Below are 23,674 nucleotides of genomic sequence, written 5' to 3'. Positions count from 1 at the left end.
TCGTTTTTCAAATATATGATTCAGTTGTGTGTTACTTGAAAAATCAAGCACCCCCCCCCACCCCTGAAGAGGGTTGACGACCAATCAACGGTAGTTGGATTAGTAGTAGGGTTAGTAGACTTTGTAAACAAGAATTTGGGCGAAAACGAATGGTACATATAAAGTGGTAACTTTGATCAATTTATTGGACTGACCTTTATTGAAACACCTACTCTTTCCACCCCTTTTTTCAGACACCCCTCTTGAGGGATGTGTATCGAGTGTAGTATCAAATTGTCGAGAATTTGAAGGGGAATATTTTTAGTTATGGTAGTTTTTCTCGTAGACCTAATCTTTTCGGAGTAAATCGCAAAAAAACGTGAATCAGAACCGGTTTTAGCCCCCTAAAAAAATTAGATCTCCAAGGCAAGGAAGGTCGGTTTTTTTTGGTAGTTTAGGGGGTTCATCTGAACACATTCCCGAAAGAAAAAGTTTATGTGCCAATTTTTTCCTTTTTAAAACTGCTATTTGCCCGCTCTACAACTTGATTAAATTCTGATAATTTTATACTGAAGAAAGAATCCTCAGGAAGCTGAAATAAAATTCGGAATCTTGTGGTTGGTTTTAAGCTAAAATTTATAAGGCAGTATCTTTTTTTTCAATTCAGTTGAATGAAAACACAAGTACCCCAATGTGGCCAAAAATCACAAATCTCCATAAGCAAGGATCCAAATTCACCATTTTGGTGATAGAAATTATCCAAAGTTGAAAATCAGACCCAAATTCACTTGAGAGAAGAAAAAAAATTCAAGAATTTTGTGATTGTGATTAGGAGAGAAGAGAGAGGGGTTCTGCGCCAGTAGGGAGATTAATTACCCTCATTTGCTTTCCTTTGAATGCGATTCCGCCCAACTCGATTAAATTTTGATAATTTTATTGAAAAGGGAATCAATCAAGAAGCTGAAATCAAATTCAGAATCTTGTAGTTTGTTTGAAACTAAAATGTATAATGCAGTATGCCCTTTTTCGTTCCCTTGAATGAAAACACAACTACCCCAATGTGGCCAAAAATCACAAATCTCCATGAGCAAGGATCTAAATTAATCTTTTTGGTGATAGAAACAGCCAAGGATTAAAATCAGACCCAAATCCGTTAAAGAGAAGAAAAAAAATTCAAGAATTTTGTGATTGTGATTAGGAGAGAAGAGAGGGGGTTCTGCGCCAGGAGGAAGATAATTACCCTCATTTTCTCACCTTTGAATACGATATTCTAACAGACTCGACTGAATTTCAACAATTTTATTGAAAAGGGAATTAAATAAGAAATGAAAACCAAATTCAGGATTTTTTGGTTTGTCCCAAACTGAAATCAATTTGTAAACCAGCTTCCCCTTTTTGAACCCTTTCTTCGATTGAATAAATACAGAAATTACTCCAACGTGGTCAAACATCGTAAATCTTCATAAGATAAGATCCAAACTCACTATTTTTGAGATGGAAACAGTCAAGATTAAATATCAAATCCAAATTCACTTGAGAATAGCAAAAAATTGAATAATTTTGAGATTCTAAATCAGATGAGAAGAGAGGCGGGTTCTGCGCCAGGAGGAAGGTGATTATCCTTATTTGCTCTCCTTTGAATGCAATTCCGGCTAACTCCATTAAAATCTGACAATTTCACTGAAAAGGGAATCAATCAAGAAACTAAAACCAAATTCAGAATCTTGTGGTTTTTAACCAACTGAAATTTTTAAACCAGCACCCCCTTTTTGAGTTTTTTATTCCCTTGAATAAAAACACAAATCACTCCATCGCGGTCAAACATCGTAAATCGTCATAAGACATGATCCAAAATCACTATTTTGAAGATAGAAACAGTCAAGGATGAATATCAGATCCGGATTCACTTGGGAGACGTAAAAAAATGAATAATTTCCAGTTTAGAGATTAGATGGGAAGAGGGGGGTTCTGCGCCAGGAGGGAGATAATTACCGTAATTTATTTTCCTTTGAATGCGATTCCAGCAAACTCGAATAAATTCTCACAATTTTATTGAAAATTGAATCAATCAAGAAACTAAAATTAAATTCAGATTCTTATGGTTTGTTTTAAAGCTTATTTGTAAATCAGCATCCCCCTTCTTTCTTCCCTTGAATAAAACAGGAATTACTTTATTGTGGCCAAAAATCACAAATCTTCATAAAACCAGGACCAAACTCACTATTTTGGAGATAGAAACTGCCAATGATGAATATCAGATCCGAATTCGATAGAGAAAAGTAAAAAATTAAATAATTTTGAGTTTCGAGATTAGATGGGAAGGGAGGGAGGGAGGGGGGTTCTGCGCCAGGAGGAAGATAATTACCCTTATTTGCTTTCCTTTGGATGTGATTCTGTCTAACTCGATTAAATTTTGCCAATTTTACTGAGTATGGAATTGATTAAGAAACTAAAATCAAATTTGGAATCTTGTGGTTTCCTTCAGACTTATTTGTGAATCAGCATCCCCTTTTTTCCTTCCCTTGAATAAAAAGCCACAAAATCGTAGATACATAAATTCATAAATCCAGGACTAAAGTCATTATTTTGGAGATGGAAATAGCCAAGGGTGAAAATTGAATCCAAATTCACTTGAGAAAAGAAAAAAAATTAAATTATTTCCAGTTTCGAGATTGGATGGGAAGAGAGGGGAGGGTCTGCGCCAGGAGGAAGATAATTACCCTCATTTGCGTTCCTTCGAATTCAATTCCGGCAAGTTGGATTAAATTCTGACAATTTTACTGAAAATGGAATCAAAAATTGAATTCGGAATCTCGTGGTTTGATTCAAACTTATTTGTAAATCAGCATCCCCTATTTCCCCTTCCCTTGAATGAAAACACAATCAGTTATTAAATGTGGCCAAAAAATCACAAATGATCAAACTCACTATTTTAGAGATAGAAACATCCAGATGAAAATCAGATCTGAATTCACTCGAGAGAAGTGAAAAATTAAAGAATATTTTGAGTTTCGAGAGTAGAATGGAAGAGAGGGGGGTTCTGCGCCAGGAGGGAGATAATTACCCTCATTTGCATTCCTTTGAATACAATTCTGGTTATTTTGATAAAATTCTGATACTAATTTTATTAAAAAGTTTATTTTTTCACTTTCTTTTTAAAAAACTTACTCACATACTTTTTATTTAAAATTTTATCATTTTCACAATATCTGAAAAATTGTGCTGCAAAATTGACTCTATACTCCAATTCTCATCATAAAATTATTACAATTGACTCGAAGTCATCAAATTACGAGTATTCCTCGTGTCTTGCCTTCAAACTATACTTCATTCGTTTTCATTTCTTCGCTAAATTTCAAGTACACGCTCCAATAATTACTCATAAATGTCAACTTATCTCATGCGGTAAATTTCACTTCATTTAGACCATTAAATTCAATGCCACCGTTAATTTAAAATCTTACCCAAGCTACCCAGCTCATCGTACATCGATTAAAATTTGAAAAAAATGGACATATAAATTAAGTACCTAGGTTGGTATGACTAAGAGTAAGTTCAAGTTGAATAATAAGTAGATACCATAATATTTTAACTTACCAAAAAATTGGTCAGATCAGTCTTCGTACTCGGAGGGTCGGTGATGTTGGAAATCTGCACAAAAATAAAAAGAACCTTAAATACCTAAGTAAAATATTACATAATTATAAATATTTATCTAATATTCAAAAATGGCGGGAAAAATTCATTTAATTTAATTTTTAATCTTTTATTCAATTTTCAGAATTTCTAATTCCATTTCTAGTTTTTGATTTACTTTTACATATTTTAAATATAAGATTTTAGTTTCTGCTTCTGAATATCAACATTTTCAGAGTTTTTGATTTCATTTTCCAGTTTCAATTTTTCTCTCAGAGTTTTCGATTTTATTTTCAGTTTTTGTCTATTTTTTTTTTTTTTTTTGTTAGAAGTCCAATCACATTATTAATTTTTAAAACTTCTTTTCCTGCAATTTTCGTGTGAATTCGCGTCATTTTACACATTTTTACATATTTTTTTCAATTTTTATGTTAATTTCATAATTTTTCCTGAATTTTTCTCGATTTTTCCCGCATTTTCAGTCAATCTTACAACATTTCACACAATATTGGTATTTTACCAACTGTTTTATCAGTTCTATAAAATTTTGTGATGTTTTAAAAATTTTTCTTGCATTTATAAAATTATTTTCACGCTATTCTAAGTCGTTTTCTCAATATTTCATCGAATTATATAAAATTGTTGAAAAGCACGAATCTTCGTTTTGAGTCAGAAACCCTCTTCAAATTTTCTTCTCATTTTTCCTCATTTTCCTCAGATTTTAGAAATTTTCACAAAATGAAAATTTTGTTCATTTTTAACATTCTCCTTTTTTAAATCATTCTCGATCCTATTCCCCTATTCCTGTATTATCGCTGATAATGCTCGTAAAATTGAATATTTTCAAATCCCTCAATATAGATGATGAATTGAAAATATAAACATCGAGCAATAATTTTTTCAATTTTGAGAACTACAAATCGGATTGATAATTTGATTATGAAATGTTCGTCCATTCATTTCATTCGATCGAACATTTTCATCCATTATTATCGCTAAACAAATAATAATCAATTAATTAATCGATCAATGGATTAAAATCGATGTACCAAGTTTCATTTATTTTCACGCTAAATGCTATTCTACGTAGTTTCGATTAATCTTACGTTACGTATGAGCTGAAAAAATGACGAAAATTTTCAGCTCACCTTATCACCGTGCGTTTACTTTACTCTACACATCATCCACATACCTACATATAAACATACATGTACATTACGCGTACGTAGACGTACGTAACGCAAGTACACAAGCTCGATAACGATGACGTAGTTTAACGTATAATAAAAATAATGAATAACTAGACAACACCACCATCACAGAAAGAGACAGAGGAGAGAAAAAAAATAGAGAAAAAAAAATAAATGTATATTGTGTGTATGTGTAATGTACCTACGTGCACTCGCACCACGATGAAGAAACGAAACAGAAACGTATAGTGCGCGGTGCTCACTAAAAAAAAAAAAAAAAAAAAGGTGAGACTGGGGGGCAGAAGGAGGGAAATGATAAAGTAATTATGCGTTTGAAAGCTATTATATTTTATTATTAATGTCTTTTTTGGCGTCGTTAGGCCTTGGTTTTATTATTATTTTATATATATATACCTCTTATAATACTCTCTCCTCTCGCCCGCCCTCAATTCCGGTGAGGTACTCGCGTATATACGATATAAATGTTATTCTACGGTCTTTTCTATATGTGTGTGTGTGTGTGTGGCTGTGTGAGACTGTGGTTGACTGTGCTGGTGTAAAGGTAGATAGATATAGGTAAACCTATGTACATAGACCTGTACATCAGATAGTACACGCGATGTGTACCGGATTGTAAAACTATAATATAGTAATGCTTTGAATTTCTAGTACCTAAATTATAGAAATGAACAATTTTTTCCAGAAGTGATCAACTATATTGTTATTACATATTTTTTACCCGTAAGTTCTCGTTCTCGCAGGTGTTTTTTTTTTGCCAGAGGAAGGTAGGAGTAGATGGGAGGAAAATTACGAACGTATGTTGGAGTGATTTTATTTAATTTTTTGTGACTCGTACGTTGATCTGGTTTATGGAGTTTGAAAGAAAAAAATGGGACAAAAATTGAGAAGTAACCCTGTTGACAATTTTACTAGCAGAATGCTAGCATTAGTAGCACCCACCTAGCATGAGTAGCAGGAAACTAGCATGATACTAGCGTTATGCTAGCATGAAATGAACTAGCATAACATGCTAGCAAAATGCCAGCTTATTACTAGTACGATACAAACTAGCAAGAAGTATGTTAGCAATGAGCTAGCTACATGCTAGCAACATAACTACCAAATGAAGCTAGCATTTCCCGCTAGCAAAATGCTATCATATATCTAGCATGAGATGAGCTAGCACAATGCATGCTAGCAATATGCTAGTTAAACCCTTGCCTCTCAATTACCAAGTGATGCTAGCAGTTCATGCTAGCATGATGCTATCATATCGCTAGCATGGGGTGAGCTAGCAAAATGTATGCGAACAATGTGCTAGTCAAACCCTTGGCTCATAATTACCTAGTAATGCCAGTTGTCCCTGCTAGCATGATGCTATCATATTGCTAATGCGAGATTATCTAGCAAAATGTATGCTAGGGATATGCTAGTTAAAACCCAGCACCATAATTATCGAGTGATCCCAGCAGTTCCTGCTAGCAAAATTCTAGCATAATACTAGCCTGAGATGAGCTAGCACAATGTATGCTAGCAACATGCTAGTTATATCCTAGCATCATAATTACCGAGCGATGCTGGTAGTTTCTCCTAGCATAAAGCTACCATGTTGCTAGCATGATATGAGCTAGTAAAAAGTACACTAGCCATACACTAATTAATCCTGGGAGAATGATTATCTTATTAACAATTTTACTAGCAGAATGCTAGCGTTAGTAGCAGAATACTAGCACGGTGCTAGCATGGAATCAACTAGCAGATTACCAGTTAGAATGGTGTTAGCACTTAGCACTTTGCCAGCAGACATTTTATTGGAAAATTCATCCTAGCATTGAACTGGTATGATGCTAGCATGCGGTGAACTAGCAAAAGACAGGCCAGCAATTTGCTGGTTACATGCTAGCAGCATAACCACCGAGTAAAGCTAGCAGTCACTACTAGCATATTGCTAGTGCATTGCTAGCACCCTGTAATGGTGCTAGCATGAGGTGAACTAGCAAAAGGCATGCTAGCAATCTGCTAGTTACACGCTAGAAATACAATCACAGGTAAACTTGCACTAGTCTACTGCTAGCGCTATTCTAACCTTGGTAAAGCTAGCAGTCAAAGTACTAGCATGGTGCTGGATTTTCGTTAAAAGACTTCTTATCCAGGTGCTAGCAGTCAAGTGCTAGCATAATGCTAGCAAATTGCTAGCGTTGTTCTTTAATATGACACACTTAACTTCTCTTAGATGAAGTATGTAGTCAAGTCGAATATAAGCTCAATACAGTTTCCTGTTTAAATTAAGAAGAGTGAAGTTGGCAAACTAATCACTCAGCTTATACTAGCACAAGATGCTAGTGCAATGCTAGTTCTAAACTAGCATTGTAGGGCAATTGCCCATTTTTGGATATTCTTGGGAAACGTACCATAATTAACAATATACCCTATTCTTTTATAAGGAAATTAGGTAATAAACTTCTAGCATTCTACATATTATACACATGCTAGCATATGCTAGCAAAAAGCTAGCAAGATCATGCTAGCACCAGTAGCACCATTTTGAACACCTGCACTAGCGTATCTGCTAGCAAACTGACGCTAGTATAATGCTAGTCCCCCTGCTAGAATTATGCCAGTTGTATGCCAGCATATGTTAGCAACAGTGCTAGCATGGTCATGCTAGCACTGTTGCTAGCATTCTGCCACTTGAAATTGTCAATAGGGAAGCATACGTTCGTTTTAAAACGCAGCTACCTAATTTGATGTGCAATTGAATGTTTTTTCTCTCTGTACCGTTGAAATGACTCGGTAGTGGTATAATTAATGATGAATTTGAATAAGAATTGTAGAATTATGCGACCAGTGGGAAGGGGGGAGGGGAAGGAGGTCAAAGCGTATAATTACAAACGAAATGGTAAAAGGTGTCTCTTGTTTTTCGATATGTGCAAAGGGTGTGTTTGCAAAGCTGGAAATGAGGCAGCCATGCCTTAAGGGGGATTGATTTCTGTTTGAATTCGTAATACCGAGTTATGGTTTTGTAATTGCTACGTGTACGAGGCTTTTGGCTAAATATTCACGTTGGATGATGATTTCGATGTGTAATTGAAGCAAATGATACAAGTATAGAAGCCTGAAAAGACACTTTTTATAGACCACAGATGCTCACTAAGTCTAATAAACTCGACAATGAGAGAAAAATATTATAATTTGAAACAATCGCACTCCTCCTAGTAAATTTTAGACCACCCTTGTCTTCCTAGGATCTCATAAATCAACTCATCCTATCAAGAAAACAATACTATTTGTATTCGAATACGGTAAATTGTACAAACAAACATACCCACTTTTTATTTCAGTTAAACCTACTCAATCAGCGTTGAAATGTCTACGGTCATCTCGTCCCCTCGTCGTATGATTCTATCTCAAAAAATAGGTTTAAACAAAAACCAAAAAAAAAAAAAACTATCTCTCTCTCAATACTGTATTTGTCATGATCTTTCACGTTGATCCACCCACATCTCTTAGCACAAAACCATCAACACTGACTAATAAATTTTCCAACAGATATGCTTTGCCATCGCATCACAACAATACCACTACCTCGCCATGTAGTTATCACCACTGCACCTTATTCTGATGCTTTGAAACTGTTCATCGCTCTTTTCCACCGCACGCTTTTTTGACTCCCCCACATCACAGGTAGTTTGTATGTAATATTTTGTAATGCTGAACTCGTCATTGTGCGTATACTATACTCGCACATATCGAATATCATTTTTCATCTTCCATATTCGCGTGAGTCTGTGTATGCGAGAATGAAAAACAAAAAATAAAAAAAAAGAAGAAGTTTAGCAGGGAAAAAACCACACGCACATTAGGCAGACTCATTCGTTAATATGTGCTACGTATTCTAGCACAATTCGCATCTTCCAAATTCCGGTATTATGGTATTGCTATCGTATTATGTACTTATCGTTTTGGTAAAAGATGATTCTTAAAGGAAAAATAACAGATCAATTTACCAATTTTATAAATATTGCATTTATTGGCAGTCTATAGGTAAGTACCATTGAGTTCACACGTCGAACGATGGAGGAGAGGTGAAGACATAAACGAGGTTAAGTGTTGTGATTCCGGGGATCTCCTCGTGATGAAGTAGGTATACGAAATTGAAACTTGATATTTTCTGGACTCGACCCTTCACAGTCTCAGTATAGAAATCGATACGTCACTTGATTTTTACAATTTTTCAAAAAAGGGGGGGGGGGAGAAATGGGCTACAAATACGGAGGAAAAAGTTGACGTAGAATTATTTGCCTCGAGATGTACTTCTGGAAGAATTTTGCATGGACTGGACCCTTCAGAGTCTCAAATTGGCTAAACTTTTTTCTAAAGCGAAGGCTACAGAGCAATTGAGAGACAGAATCCAAAAAATGAATACATATTCGAACTCACTAACCTCGAATTAGCAGAAATCAACATGTCACTCCATTTTTTACAATTTTTCAAAAATGAGGGGGGGGGCAAAAGTGGCTACAAATGATGAGGAAAGATGTGCCGTAGAATTTTAAGCCTTGAGATGTGTACTTCAAGGGGAATTTGCATATTTTAAGTAGTATTGACAAATTGACCTCGGGGGGGGGGGGGTAAAAAACTCTAATTGATTTTTCGAGAAAAGTGATACGGGTTTGGGGCCAAACAGGGTTCAGAATCAGAATCAGCATTCTAAAAATCAACATTTCGATAGTGTAGGTTTAGGTATACCTATGTTGCGTTTTTCAAAATTTTAGGAGCTAAACTCCCTTTGGAGTTTCAGTGGCTCGATTTTGATTTGAGGGTCAAACTGATTAAGGATCAGAATCAGTGCATTCAACAGTGATATTGATATCTTGATATGAGTTTTTGAGAACACTGATTGAGCATCTCATTTTTTTGAGCATCAGAAGGGGTCTTGTACCCCACAACTTTGAAAAATGTAATAATTATGAGTATTGAAGTAGAACTGTTAGATAGATGTTGGCTTCGATTCCGAAACCCACTTGATCCGAAACAAAAATTAGGCCCTCTGGGGGGAGGGTTCATGGCTCAAAATGTTTAAAAAAGTAGTAGATATGGGTATTCAAGCAGAGAGTTGAATACACTGATTCTGATCCTGAAATCAATCTGACTCGAATACTAAAATTGAGTCCTAAAAGCCTCAAAGTAAGATAGGAGCACCCCAATATCGGTATCGAAATGTGGATTTTTGAGGGTGCTGATTCCAATCCAGAAACTTGTTAGGCTACAAAACTAAGAATTGGACCTCCTGATGAAGCAGGATTGGCACCCAAAACTTCTGAAAAATGTAGAATATGCGGGTATCGAAATGAAGATTTTCGAGGGTTCTGATTCCAATTCGGAAATTCGTTTGGCTCCAAAACCGAAATTGGCCCCCTGGAGTAAGGTTGAGGCTCAAAAATTCTAAAAAATGCAGAATATGGGTATCGAAATGTAGATTTTAGAGGGTGCCGATTCCAATTCGAAAAAACCCGTTTGGCTTCAAAACCAAGACTGCACCCCTGAAGTATGGTTGGGGTCCAAAATTTTGAAAAATGCAGAATATGGGAATCGAAATGTAGATTTTTAAGGGTTCTGATTCCAATTCGGAAACTTGTTGCCTCCAAAACCGTAATTGGCCCCCTAGAGTAGGTCTGGGGGCCAAAAATTCTGAAAAATGTACAATATGGGTATCGAAATGTAGATTTTCGAGAGTGCTGATCCCAATTCGAAAAAACTCGTTTTGCTCTAAAACCAAAATTGACCCCCTGGAGTAAGGCTGGAACCCAAAATTTTGAAAAATGCAGAATGTTGGTAATTGGTATCGAAATGTGGATTTTTGAAGGTTCTTATTCCAATTCGGAAATTCGATTGACTCCAAAAAGCAAAATTGACCCTCTGGCTGGAGCCAGGAGTTTTCAAAAAGTGTGAGATTCAAGTTTTCCAATTGAAATTTTGAGGCACAAAATTTTGAAGGAATGCAGAATGGATGTTAAAATATTCATGAACTTTTGAATGCGTCGATTCTGATTTTGAAATCAGTTTGATCCAAATTAAAAATTGAGCCCCCTAAAGCTCCAAAGGGGTTATGATCGAGGCCCAAAATTTTTAAAAAGGTATCATGGGTATCGAAATGCAGGTTTTCGAAGGTTCTGACTGAGATTCTGAAACCCATTTCACCCTAAAACCGAAATTGAGTCAACTATCGGAGATCTTGGGCTTCAAAATTGCAAAAAATGCAATATGGATATCGAAATGTGAAATTTTTGCTGTTTGAAGCTCACTTTTGAGTATTTTTTTTTTACCTGCGAAAAGTGAATTTTTCCAAATTTGAAAAATTTTTGCGTTAACGAAAATGATTTTAAAAAATGAAAGATTTTAAATAGACATGAATTTTAGTCACTACAGTGATCCGGAAGGGGGTTCCCAAAATCATGCAATTCAATTTCTTTAGTAAAATCCGAAATTGACAAATTTGATCGAAATATTGCGAGAATTTTTTTTTGCCAAAATTAAATTAGAGTGACAAAATCGTGAAAAAAGTCATTTTTTTGTATTTTTGAAAGTCTTTTACCTATGTAAAAATTCTAATAAACGACGTTTCCTTGAAAATTTTACCAACAAATTCCCTTTCAGTTCAACCAATCCAAAGATATGAATTTTCAATAGTTTGAAATGTCGCATAAAAATAATGTAGATTTTTAATATTGAAAGTTCAAGAAACTTCGAAAAGTTGCCACGTGTGTTTTTTTAAAATTTCACTCTGGAAATTGAACTCGAGCTCAAACATCGTACATATTTTCAAAATAAGTTAGTTCGTTGAATAAAATGCTGCACAACCCCCACCCCCTCCTACTCCCCCTCCCACACCCATTTTAGAGAAAATTTTTTAAAAACGTGTCATAAAACTAAAACAGATGGTTGAATTAGTAAAATTTCAGAAAATTTTGAGATTTGTTGAAATTCTATGAAGAATCCCAAGACTTTTTGGAAAACTCCTCCCCCCCCCCTTGAAAAATGTTGTACAAAAATGTCGAAACTCGTCGTAATTTGAGTTAGACTTTACTACAAACAGACTATGAGGAAATACATCCAAACATCTCGTATTTTTCAACAACACTCTACAACCACCTTTTAAATACATCAATAACCACATCATCATTAGTCTACATCCGTCACTTGAACCTCAAGAGGCGTCCGTTGTTGCGTCCACATGGGTCGCGAGCGAATCGACTTGGACGGCCTTTTCAGAGCACCCTGCGGAAATGACCCGAGGGACGGTCATAAAAGTTAATTTACAAAAGCGTATATATTATAAATAATAACATATTATGTACACCGAAGCAATGCGCCGAGTAATAAACGATGAAAAGACAGAGAGAGAAAAATACACAGACGAGGACCCAGAAAGGTAGGTAATAAGGCTATAATGTACCATTCGAGCACATACACTATATTATATGCACGATGAGGGAGAGAAAGAGACAGAAGCACGTGCAAGAGATGGAAATGGCCATAGGAGGGAGGGGGGCAACGACGCGAATACTTTGATAAAGAAAGAGTGAGATGACTATATCAGAGAGGAGAAGAAAAAAAAATCGTATAAGAATGAATAAGACGATGAATAATAACAACAACAACACAAAAACCCAACCTAACGTCTCGAAGAACCGACAGAGAAAAGAACAAATAATAATATAAAAAGAGAATAGGGTAATAATAAAGTAAAAATACATGGCCCGGCTTCAATTGCATGTGTATATAATTTTTAACGTTGCTACGCTGAACGCTGTGCCCGCTCTTCTCCGCCCTGGTGGCCGGAGCGGCCGCCTTCGCGGCCGCTGCGTCGCGTATTCGTATAAATTTTTATTATATATTGCTTTTATTAAAAGAAATAAAAGTTATATAACTTTTAAAACGGGGCGGCTATAATAAAAATAACAATAACATTAATAATAAAAACGGAAACCCTGGCTAGCTCTCCGCAACAGTACTCTGTGTGTATACGTTTACGTACTTATAGTATACTAAAGATAAAAGAATGACGTCATTTTTTCAATGTTGATGTTGTTGTTGTTTTATTATATTATACGCGCCGCGCCGCGCGACCATCTTCTCTATCTGTAGTTCAATTCGCTTCTGCGTGATTCGCTTTCGTAAACGTTATTAAAATTATGTATATTATTTTATATTAGATATATTGCACGTTTTTGTTTTACACTCCGCCACCTGCTCCTCATCGGCAGCCTCCAGCAATATCGCCATCTCTGTGCCGCGTTTTCTTCCCATATACGCGCCAAAGCTAATTGATAATTCGCACTTTCTATAAATTTTCAATTAATTCGTCTCCGTCGACCCCCTTCCTCTTACTTTGTCTGTATCTGTACGTCCTGTCCTGTACTCTCATACTATAAACCCTTTGTTGTCGTTAACGCAAACAACATCAGCGAACGCCCTCTACTCAACTCGATAGATGGAAATTACAGTCAACTCGTGTATGTGTGTGGGTATAAAATCTAAAGGGTACTTCTATATAACTTCGACGATGAAAATTTCCACATTATTATAATATAGTTAGTTCTCAATATAAAATGCACCGTGAAAGTATAAAAAGAGGATTTTCCCTACACGTTCTGCTTCCTCTTCTCAGGAAAATCATCATTGATTGTATTCATGTTAAAATCTCGTACATCACACGTAAAAATCTAGCTTGGAATTAAATTTCAAAATTCTCAAAATTAAAATTTCAAACCGAAAGCTCAACTTTTTATGATGAACACAGTTATCGAAAGCTTCAATATTAAAAATTTATGAAGGTTTCAATGTTTTTTTCCCACCTTCTCTTCAAAAAACCAGTTTTCAAATTATTTCTCAAAGCCTTCAAGTACACAAGAGCCCTCAATTTTGATCAATACATTCAAAAAATTGTCCAGAAAAATAGCATACTTAAAAATTAAATTGTTGATTTTATGGCTCCGTTTGAATGTTGACTAACTTTTTCGATCACACCAAAATCAAAATTGAGCCCCGCGGAGTCTCAAAGATGGATTGAGCTCCTAAGAACTTTGAAAAATGCAATAGAGGTATTGAATTGGTAGCTTTTCAAAAATCAAAACAAACGTCCAAGTGTAGGGTTGAGGAGAAAATTTCGAAAAGTACGATCAGTTTTAATTTTAATAGCAAATATTTATTTCAGAATTGGAATAAGCGTCCCTCAAAATCAACATTTTGTTAGCCATGTTGCATTTTATGAAATTAATTAGACCCGAGATCTCCTGTAAGTGACTCTATCTTGGTTTTGGGATCAAACAAGTCTCAGAATCGGTATCGACGTCCTCGAAAACCTGCATACTGAAGTCCAGAGTATTGAGATTTTCAAAATTTGGGAATCCGAGTCACCTTTCAGGGCTTGAGAGGTTGCTCAGTTTTTATTTTGGGTCGGACTGATTTCAGAATCAGAATTGGCACCTTCAGACTGCACCAATGCTTCAATATACTTACATGTTGCATTTTAACATTTGGGGCCCAAACCCTGCTCCAGCTCAACTTCAATTTTGGAGTCAAACGGTTTTCAGAATCGGAATCAGAACCTTCAAAAACCTACATTTTGACACCCATGTCGCGTTTTTCAAAATTTTGGACCCTAAGCCCGACCTCAAGCCCCCCCATTGGGCCTTGGGAGTTCAACTTTGATTTCAGGATCAAATTTTTACTTCAGGATCAGGACCAGTGCATTCAAGAACCTGTACTTGAAGAGTTGTATATTGCATTTTTCAAAATTTTGGGCTCCAACCCTGCTCCAGGGGACCAATTTTGGTTTTGGAGCCAAACGAGTTTCCGAATAATTGGAATCAGCATTCGCGAAAATCTACATTTCGATACCCATATTCTGCATTTTTCAGAATTTTTGGACCCCAACCCTGCTTCAGAGGGCAAATTTAGGTTTTGGAGCCAAACGAGTTTCCGAATGGGAATCAGAACTCTCAAAAGTCTAAATTTCGATGCCCATAATTTGCCTTTTTTAAAAATTTTGGGCCCCATGCTCTATTCCAAGGGACCAATTTCGGTTTTGGAGCCAAACTATGTTTCCGAATTGGAATCAGAACTAATAAAAATCTACATTTCGATGCCCATATTCTGCATTTTTTTAAATTTTGGGCCCCAGCCCTACTCCAGAGGGCTAGTTTTGGTTATGGGGCCAATTTTGGTTCTGGAGCCAAACTAGTTTTTTTCGAATTGGAATAAGCACCCTCGAAAATCTACATTTCGATACCCGTATTCTGCATTTTTCAGAATTTTTGGACCCCAGCCCTGCTCCAGAGGGCAAATTTAGGTTTTGGAGTCAAACGAGTTTCCGAATGGGAATCAGAACTCTCAAAAGTCTAAATTTCGATGCCCATAATTTGCCTTTTTTTAAAATTTTGGGCCCCATGCTCTATTCCAAGGGGCCAATTTCGGTTTTGGAGCCAAACTAGTTTCCAAATTGGAATCAGAACTAATAAAAATCTACATTTCGATGCCCATATTCTGCATTCTGTTAAATTTTGGGCCCCAGCCCGGAGCCCTACTCCAGAGGGCTAGTTTTGGTTTTGGGGCCAATTTTGGTTCTGGAGCCAAACTAGTTTTTTTCGGATTGGAATAAGCACCCTCGAAAATCTACATTTCGATACCCGTATTCTGCATTTTTCAGAATTTTTGGGGGGGCCAATTTCGGTTTTGGAACCAAACTAGTTTTTTCGAATTGAAATCAGAATTCTCAAAAATCTACATCTCGATACCCATATTCTAAATTTTTCTGAATTTTTGGACCCCCACCCCACCCTGCTCCAGGGGGTCTATTTTGGTATTGGAGCCAAACGAGTTTCCGAAATGGAATGAGAACTTTCAAGAAGCTACGTTTTGATGTCCATATTCTGCATTTTTCAACATTTTGGGCCCCAGCCCTATACTCCAGGAGGCCAATTTTGGTTTTGGAGCCAAACGAGTTTTTTCGAATTGGAATCAGCACCTTCAAAATTCTACATTTCGATACCCATATTCTGCATTTTTCAGAATTTTTGGGCCCAACCCTACTCCAGGGGGGCAATTTCGGGTTTGGAGCCAAACAAGTCGAATTAGAATCAACTGCTCTCAAAAATCTACACTTCGATGCCCATATTCTGTATTTGTTTTAAGAAAAGATCAAATTTTTGTCCATAAATTTCCACAAGTCTTACTTCTTGCTATGATTGTAAAAGTCGTCTTGTTTTTTGATGAAAATTCTTGCCTTTCAACAAAATTGCTATCACTTCTTTCCCAAAAAATTATTCAAAAATTGCTCTTTTTTCTGCCTAAAATTTCCAAAATTATTTTTTTTCATCAATATTTTTGTTTGTTCAAAAACCAAAATCAATTTGATCAAATTTTAATAATATTCTAACCTACTATTTTTTTGGTCAGTTTATTGACACTTTTTCAAGAAATTTTGACAACATTTTTAGCAATTTTTCAAATGCATATTCCATTAAATTTCAGCAACCTTTCATCAATTTTTTACCGTTTTAAATTATATTCTTCAATTTTTCAAAATAGTTGTAGGATTTTTTTCGTATAAATTCTTAACCGAATTTCACATTATTTGATACTTACTATTTTTAAGAATAATATGTTTTCAATTTCGTTTCTATTCTAAATGCTGCTATTTTTTCGTCAATTTTTTTTGAAATATCCAAAAAAATTTTACAACATAATTTTATTGAATTTTATAAAATATTTCACCACCTTTTCCGCAATATCGCTCAGAATTTATTTTTGGGATTTTTAGTTTCATTTTCGACCTCTAAATGTCATTTTTACAGATGTTTCGGTAATTCGATCACAACTGACCCAAGTATGAAATCATTTTCCCTAAATTTTTCGATTGAAATGTTTAAAATTGTTGGACGTAGCTAAAAATCATTAAAAAAAAATCTGAGCCTAATTTCAATTGACAGTGATTGAAAAATAGACTTCATCAGCCAAAAATGTGATTTCAGGAGTTTCATCAAAGCTTGGTTCAATTCAAAGAGGAGATAAAAGCTATTCAGATTTTCTCAAAGGAAATGACATTAAACTGATATTCTTCAATGTTCAAACAATGAGTGGAAAATTGATCAAATGGTCAATGGTCATCCAATGACTTTTAATGATCAACATCTGTTGAATTTCGTTCAATCAATAATCAATAAACTGAACCTCGACTCCTCTTAAAATTCTTTCAAAAAGAAAAAAAATCTAAACCCTCAAAAACACCAACTTCGACCTTGAAAATACACCCCTCAAAACCTCCAAATTACCTCAAAATGAAACAAAACTTCACACTCGAAATCAACTTCTCGATTCTCGAAACACACAATCCTTCACTAGCCTTAAAAACCTCTTCGAATACCACCACTTTGTACCACACCTCGAATATAACGCTTCTTCTTGGCGCAACTCAAAATAAACATAAATTTGTCTAATTAAACGATTCTCCCCGGAGTATTGTCGCCATCCTCCGGTTGTGCATCGCTGTGTCGTCGTCATCGTCATCGCTGGCTGGATTTAAAATAGTAGATTTTTAATTACTTTATCGTCTTTCGACGTTGGCAAATTTAATTAATAACGCGGAACACCGGCATCATCGGCTCCGCTGCCACGCCATATCTCTCTCTCTCTCGATTCTCCAACAAAAATGAACGAAAGTAGTACAGGAAAAAAAGCGCATTGTGCCGCTGGTTAATAATACAGCTGACATTTTTACTCGTAATTCATTTATAATAACTGGAATTTTCGTGAAAAGCGAAAAAAATTCTCTACCGACGATATATCAACGGGAGAGTTTTCAATTTTATACCAGAGGAAGGACAGAGAAGGAGAGAAAAACAGACGAACAATCATCGCGCCCTTTTTTTTTTCATTTCGAGTCGTCGTCGTCGTGGTGGTCGTCGCGTCGTACGAGTATATATTGTGTACGATGAACGACGACGACGTCGACGTTGGAATTATCATATCGAGAAATCACGCGAATACGTGACATTTTTTCACATCCATTTTGTATACGTATGACGTGGTATTGCGCATACAGCCACCAAAATCCTACTCATTTTCCTCTTATACTTGTATAGGTATGAGTTAGAGAGCATCTAATACCTATTCTACATAGTTAGAGAGTAGTTACAGACACTCAGACAGGCATACGAGACGAGCACCTGTAAAGATTTGCGCAGAATCACGTATGTAACTGTGTGTGTATCACATATCTTTGAAAGTCACAATGTTGCTCTTCATTTTCAGTATCATTGGCACTGCACAGGCGTTTGCAAATGAATCCACAAGCCACCAGGCCACGTGGGGATTCGAGAGGAAAAAATACCACTGGCGAATATTTAGGTATGTACGAAGAAAGTATGTAGCTAAGCGAAGAAAGGAAGAAATATAAACGAATCGGTATGCGGATGAATACAACAAACACATGGTTAAAGACCTTGGAATCCGTTTTCACACGAACAGCAGTCGAACACCCGCCACATGCCACAGACCAACGCAATGATGGTGAACTCTTTACACTGTCACGTTTGCCATCCGGTAAGTTGTGCACACAAACGTGATCCCTTTACTCCACTTGTCGCGGTGTTCGTTCATTGACCAATTTTATATGGAGTAGGAGGGATGGTAGCAGGGTCGAAAGAGAATACATTATCAAGCTGGTAGAATTCGTCGAGAATAAAAATTGACAGCCTCGTAACTTTGTTGAAAAAAAATTGTGCCCTTTTTCGACTGTTTATCCCTTTCTTTGTTACAATTTTTTTGTAGGAACTCCGTCAAACTCATCCCCTCTCCCTTGCCCCACATTGCAAAAAATCCAAATGGAAAAGCTTGAATGATGCGAGGAAAAAGTTCTTTGAGAATCAAAAGTGTAAGAATTGAAAAAGTCGTCGACCGTATATAATGGACGAATAATTCAACGGTGAAAAAAAGACAAAATGTGACGGCTAGATTTTGGATGCAGAATCCAGGAAACCTTCTGCTCATGCGCCAAACATGACGCTTACGGTGCTGGTGGAGAGAGAGACGGTTCACTGGTTCAACCCACGTTCAACCAGTAAACCGTCTCTCTCTCCACCAGCACCGTAAGCGTCATGTTTGGCGCATGAGCAGAAGGTTTCCTGGATTCTGCATCCAAAATCTAGCCGTCATTTCCTGCGATTTGAATTATTCGTCCATTATATACGGTCGACGGAAAAAGTGCATTTTTCAATTCTGTGAACAATTTATCATTTTGCATTTTGATGACATTTGAGTCTAATTTTTTATCTCAAAACAATAGGTAAACCTCTGTCATATTTTTTTCTTTTTTTCAGAGTGTCAAAAAATTATGAGAAATGAATTCCTCAGATTTTTTCCTGGTTTTCCAGACCCTTCAAGTATCAATTACACGCATATTAGCGAAAAGAGGGAGGGAAGAGAGGAGTTACATTATGATGAGCGAATCGATTAATCCTTAACTTTTTTTCAGCCGTATGAAAATAATTTCATCGTTATTTTACTGTCTTTCTTTATCGCCCAAAAATATGAAAAAATAATATTGAAGCTTCCATTTTGAGAGAAAATGGGTACCAAAAATGAATTATGAGTGTAGTTTATGACATTCGGAGGTGATATGAGCAAAAACTCATCAAGCAGGGAGGGGGTGGGTGGGGTGAAGGTACGTGATGAAAACGTTGACTGAGAATTTATTTATAAATTACAATCAAAGACACCAGAAAAACTTCAAAATTGAAATTAAAAAAAAAACGATTTTTTTCAAATTGGATAAGAAAAAAAATTTTTTTGGGTGTTTATATCTGAAAATTATATACAACCAAAAAATTTTTTATTCGCAATTTTGGTAAAAAAAAAACAAGATTTCTTCGCAATTTCGGTTCTTAGAAAAAATACAAGCTTGTTTGGCAATATTGACAAAAAATAAGAGTTTTACAGAGCAAGAGGGATTTTTACAATTTTGCCAAAAAAAAATAAGTTACTTAAAAATCATTTTTGAAAAGACTTTAATTTTTTTAAATTTTGACAAAAAAAGCAAATCCAAAAATCTTAACCAAAATAATTTTTATTTGCAATGTTGGTAAAAAAAACAGGTACCTAAATAAGATTTTTTGATAATCTTGATAAAAAATCGACTTTTTTGTAATTTTGACAGCACAGGGTGTCTACTGGATTTGAAAAATCAAATTCCTTGCTATTTCCTTGTTTTTCCTTGCCATTTTCCTTGCTTCAAATTTGATTTTAAAAAGACAACCCCCTCCCCCTTGTGTGTAGGTACTCGTTTTGTAGGAAATTTCTTGACGTTTTTTTCAACCAGTTTCATGCTGATGGAACATTACGAAGAATTAAAAATGTATAATAACACGAAGACAATTAAAGATGAGCTTAACAACAATTCGACTTGAAATTGTCGTTTGATGTTGAAGAAAAATATCAATTTCACCCATTGATATAACATTCATATGACTAATGAAAATTTTAATAATTTTTTGGATTTTTGGAGCCCTCATATGTGAAATTTGTTCATGTCAAAACAGGAAACAATTTGCCCGAGCGAAGCGAGGTCGAGAGCTTTCGCGAATTGTTATTTTGAGATGCCTAAAACGAGAGTTTTTTTTTAATGCGAGGGGTTTATTTTGGAAAGAAAACCGACACGACAAAACATTCTGATAATTTGTGCTTCGAGAGGGGTAAAAACGATGTTTTTTTTTACGAGTTCATTTTTTGGCTTTTAGAATGTTAGTATTTGAATGATGTTTTTTTGAAGGAATTTGAGAATTTGCATTTCGGTGAGGAATGAAAACGATTTTTTTTGGGGGGGAGTTCATTTTTTGGTTATAGAACTTGATTTTTTCTTTAAAATTCTCATCTTGGACTTCTTGGTACTGAAAAAGTAAAGAAAACAAGCCCGAGCGAAGTGAGGGCAGAAGATTTTGGAAATTTGTGTTTCGGAAAGTAAAAAAAAACTGGCTTTTCTTTCATCATAGGCCCTTATTCGAAATTTTGCCGAATTTTACCCAACTTGCCGAATTGCCGAAAAAAATTCGGCTGGAGAGGTGCCCCCTCCCCTAAGCGACGTCTCGTACAACCCTGAAATTCTATAACATTCGATTTCAAAGCAAAGTAAGGGCAAACGTTTTGGAAAATTGATAATAAGACCATTATTTTCTATTTGAATGTTTTTTTTTCAATTTTCACTTTGTTTCACTTCTGACTTGTTTAATTAAAGATTTGTCAAACAAAATAATTCAGCCCGAGCGAAGCGAGGGCAAAAGCTTTTGAAAATTTAAGATTCAAAAAGTAGAAATCAACAATTTTTAATAAGAAAAATTACAAGAACAAAAATGGAAAATGCATTATGAAATTGAAAATTCAAGAGGAACTTTTTTGAAAAATCCTTGCTATTACACAGAAATTGTCAAAATCCCTGCTATTTCCCTGCTTCCTTGCTACCTCTAGTGAAATCCCTGCTATTTCCTTGTTTTCCTTGTTTTCCTTGCCAGTAGACACCCTGCAGCATAAAAGAAAATTTTTGTGAGAAAAATATGTGACTTCCTGAAAATATCATTTTTTAAAATTGATGTAGGTAACTCTGACAGTGAACAGATTTGTGTTTTGAAAAGTAAAAAAACAGGGTTTTAGACCCTTTCCAGAAAACATGGGCTGGGGGCAAACTGGCCCTTTTGCTTCCCCGTCTCAGATCATCGCAAAATTCCTGGAAGGTGAAGGTAGTTCAAAAGAAAATTATCAAATGAAGATGCTGGGTTCGAGTTTTCCAAGAGCTGAATTTCATTTCGACCCCATTTTTTTAATTTTTTTTTTTGTAACATTTTCCCCAAGTTAAGATCCCCCAAAACGCTTTGAAACCGTCACCAATCGACTCGCAAGGTTCAAAATAGAATACTTACCTACAAATAAAATTCAAGACAGTTTTGATTTTTCACAAACGAAACATGCCAACTTTGAAATTTCAAAAATTGCACAAAAATACAGAAATGGACCTCAGAACTTGAAAATTTGATGGGGGGGGGGGGTTTCAGAACGAGCTGATTCTCATTTAAAATTGGAACGAGTTAGCTTGAAATTTGAGTGGTTTCCTTTTGAATTTCTAATTGGTAAAAATTCAATTTTTCTGAAATTTCAATCAAAATCTTATAGAATCTCGAATCAATATCAATTTTCCAAGTGATAAAATTCTGATCAACTTGAAAAAAAAATGAACTTTTTTATAGTACTTGTATAAATTTTTCAACATGCCTCCTTTATCATAAATTTTTTTCAAAAATGCGCAAGCAAAGCAAATTTTTAACATTTCAATGAATTTTTTGGTGAATTTTACTTATATACATCAATTTCATAAACATAAAAATTAGGGCCATTTTCGAAATATTTTAATGACGGTTTTATTTTATTTTAAGCATTTTTTGCAGATTTGAATAAAACTACGTTTATTATTGATCATTTTTGCAGTTTTGAAAACTTTTTGGGATGTTTTTACCAAGTTTTTACATAATTTTAACACTTTTTCAACACTTTTACATGCACTTTTGGTGAATTTTACTGAAATTTTATCATTTTAAAGTAATTTTCAGTACTTTAAATGCTTTTTTGAGTATTTTCACGGCGTTCAAATACATTTTAATCATTTTTAACAAAATGTTATCGCTTTTGGTCAATTTTTATTGAATTTTTAATGCATCTTTGAAGTGTTTCACATCATTTTGACCATTTTCCTTGCATTTTACTGAAATTTCTTCGATTAACGGTCATTTTCTGAGGGCGAATTTTTAAAACCTTTTTAAAAGGGCAATTTGGTTTTAAAAAAGTCGAGTAAAATCAGTTGAAATTATTACAGAATGATTTTTTAGGCAGGGCTTGTATTCAAATTTTTCTCAAAAAAAGTAACTTTAGTAACCAAAAAAGCTGGAAAAAGTAACCAAAAAGTAACCAAAAAGTAACCAAAAAAGTGACCAAAAAAATTTTCAATGCAAAAAATAGAGGTGAGGTGACCGAAAAACTCTGATCCATACAAAACTTTAAACTACTACATTTTATTTTCAGAGATAATATGAGACGTAAAACAACGTCATTCCTGATAATGTAAGTAAAAAGTTGATTTTCTTGGCTTCAAAATTTTCAATTTTTCAGGAGATTATTACGTATATTCATAGAAATATGAATAAAAGCCCGAGCGAAGCGAGGGCAAAAGCTTTTGAAAATTCACAATTCCTGAGAGGTAAAACAGCATCATTTTTGATGAAAAGAAAAAGAGTTCTGGGTAAAATTTTGAAGAAAAAAAAAGGAAATTTGTGAAAAAAAAAACTCGGAAAAAGTAACTTTTAGTAACCAAAATTTTAAAAAAGTAACCAAAAGTTACTATTAGTAACTTTAGTAACTTGGTTACTTAAAAAGTAACCGAGTACAAGCCCTGTTTAGGTTTTGGAGACTGTTTTTCTTAGAGAATTTGGCTTCTCGTTCAAAATTTCAAAATTGTTGAAGGTCACTCAGTCACCAGTTTTGAACCTTTTTTTCAGCCAAGCATTGAGATCAGGGGATCAGCTCCCAAACAAATTCCAGCTGATCAAATGATAAATTTTGAAGTATCCAAAATAGCCCAAAAATGGTGTAAATTTGTAAAAAAATGAATGACCAAATTTTAATACGAGTATTAAATTTGAATCACAATCACATTTATATAAGCTCAACTTTGACATAAAAATAGAGATTTTGGAATCTCAATTCCCCCCCCCCAAAAAAAACGTCTCCAAATCCCTATTTTTGACGTAAGTATACAGCTCACATTTTTT

General features: G+C 35.0%; 1 protein-coding gene across 4 annotated transcripts in view; it reads right to left on the bottom strand.

Moving 5' to 3' along the window:
• The window catches only part of LOC135844076 (protein bric-a-brac 1-like), a 282,447-nt gene that overhangs the window by 219,245 nt on the left and 39,528 nt on the right, over positions 1-23,674 (bottom strand). For all 4 annotated transcript variants that reach the window (XR_010558441.1, XM_065362176.1, XM_065362175.1 and 1 more), the window contains exon 3: positions 3,577-3,630. The gene's annotated coding sequence lies outside the window, so the exon portion shown is untranslated. The remainder of the gene's footprint in view (positions 1-3,576; positions 3,631-23,674) is intronic.

This window comes from Planococcus citri, chromosome 4 (genome assembly GCF_950023065.1).
Source record: "Planococcus citri chromosome 4, ihPlaCitr1.1, whole genome shotgun sequence".
Classification (NCBI taxonomy): domain Eukaryota; kingdom Metazoa; phylum Arthropoda; class Insecta; order Hemiptera; family Pseudococcidae; genus Planococcus; species Planococcus citri.
The sequence above is the reverse complement of the archived record's forward strand: the minus strand, read 5'-3'. Positions and strand labels throughout refer to the sequence as shown.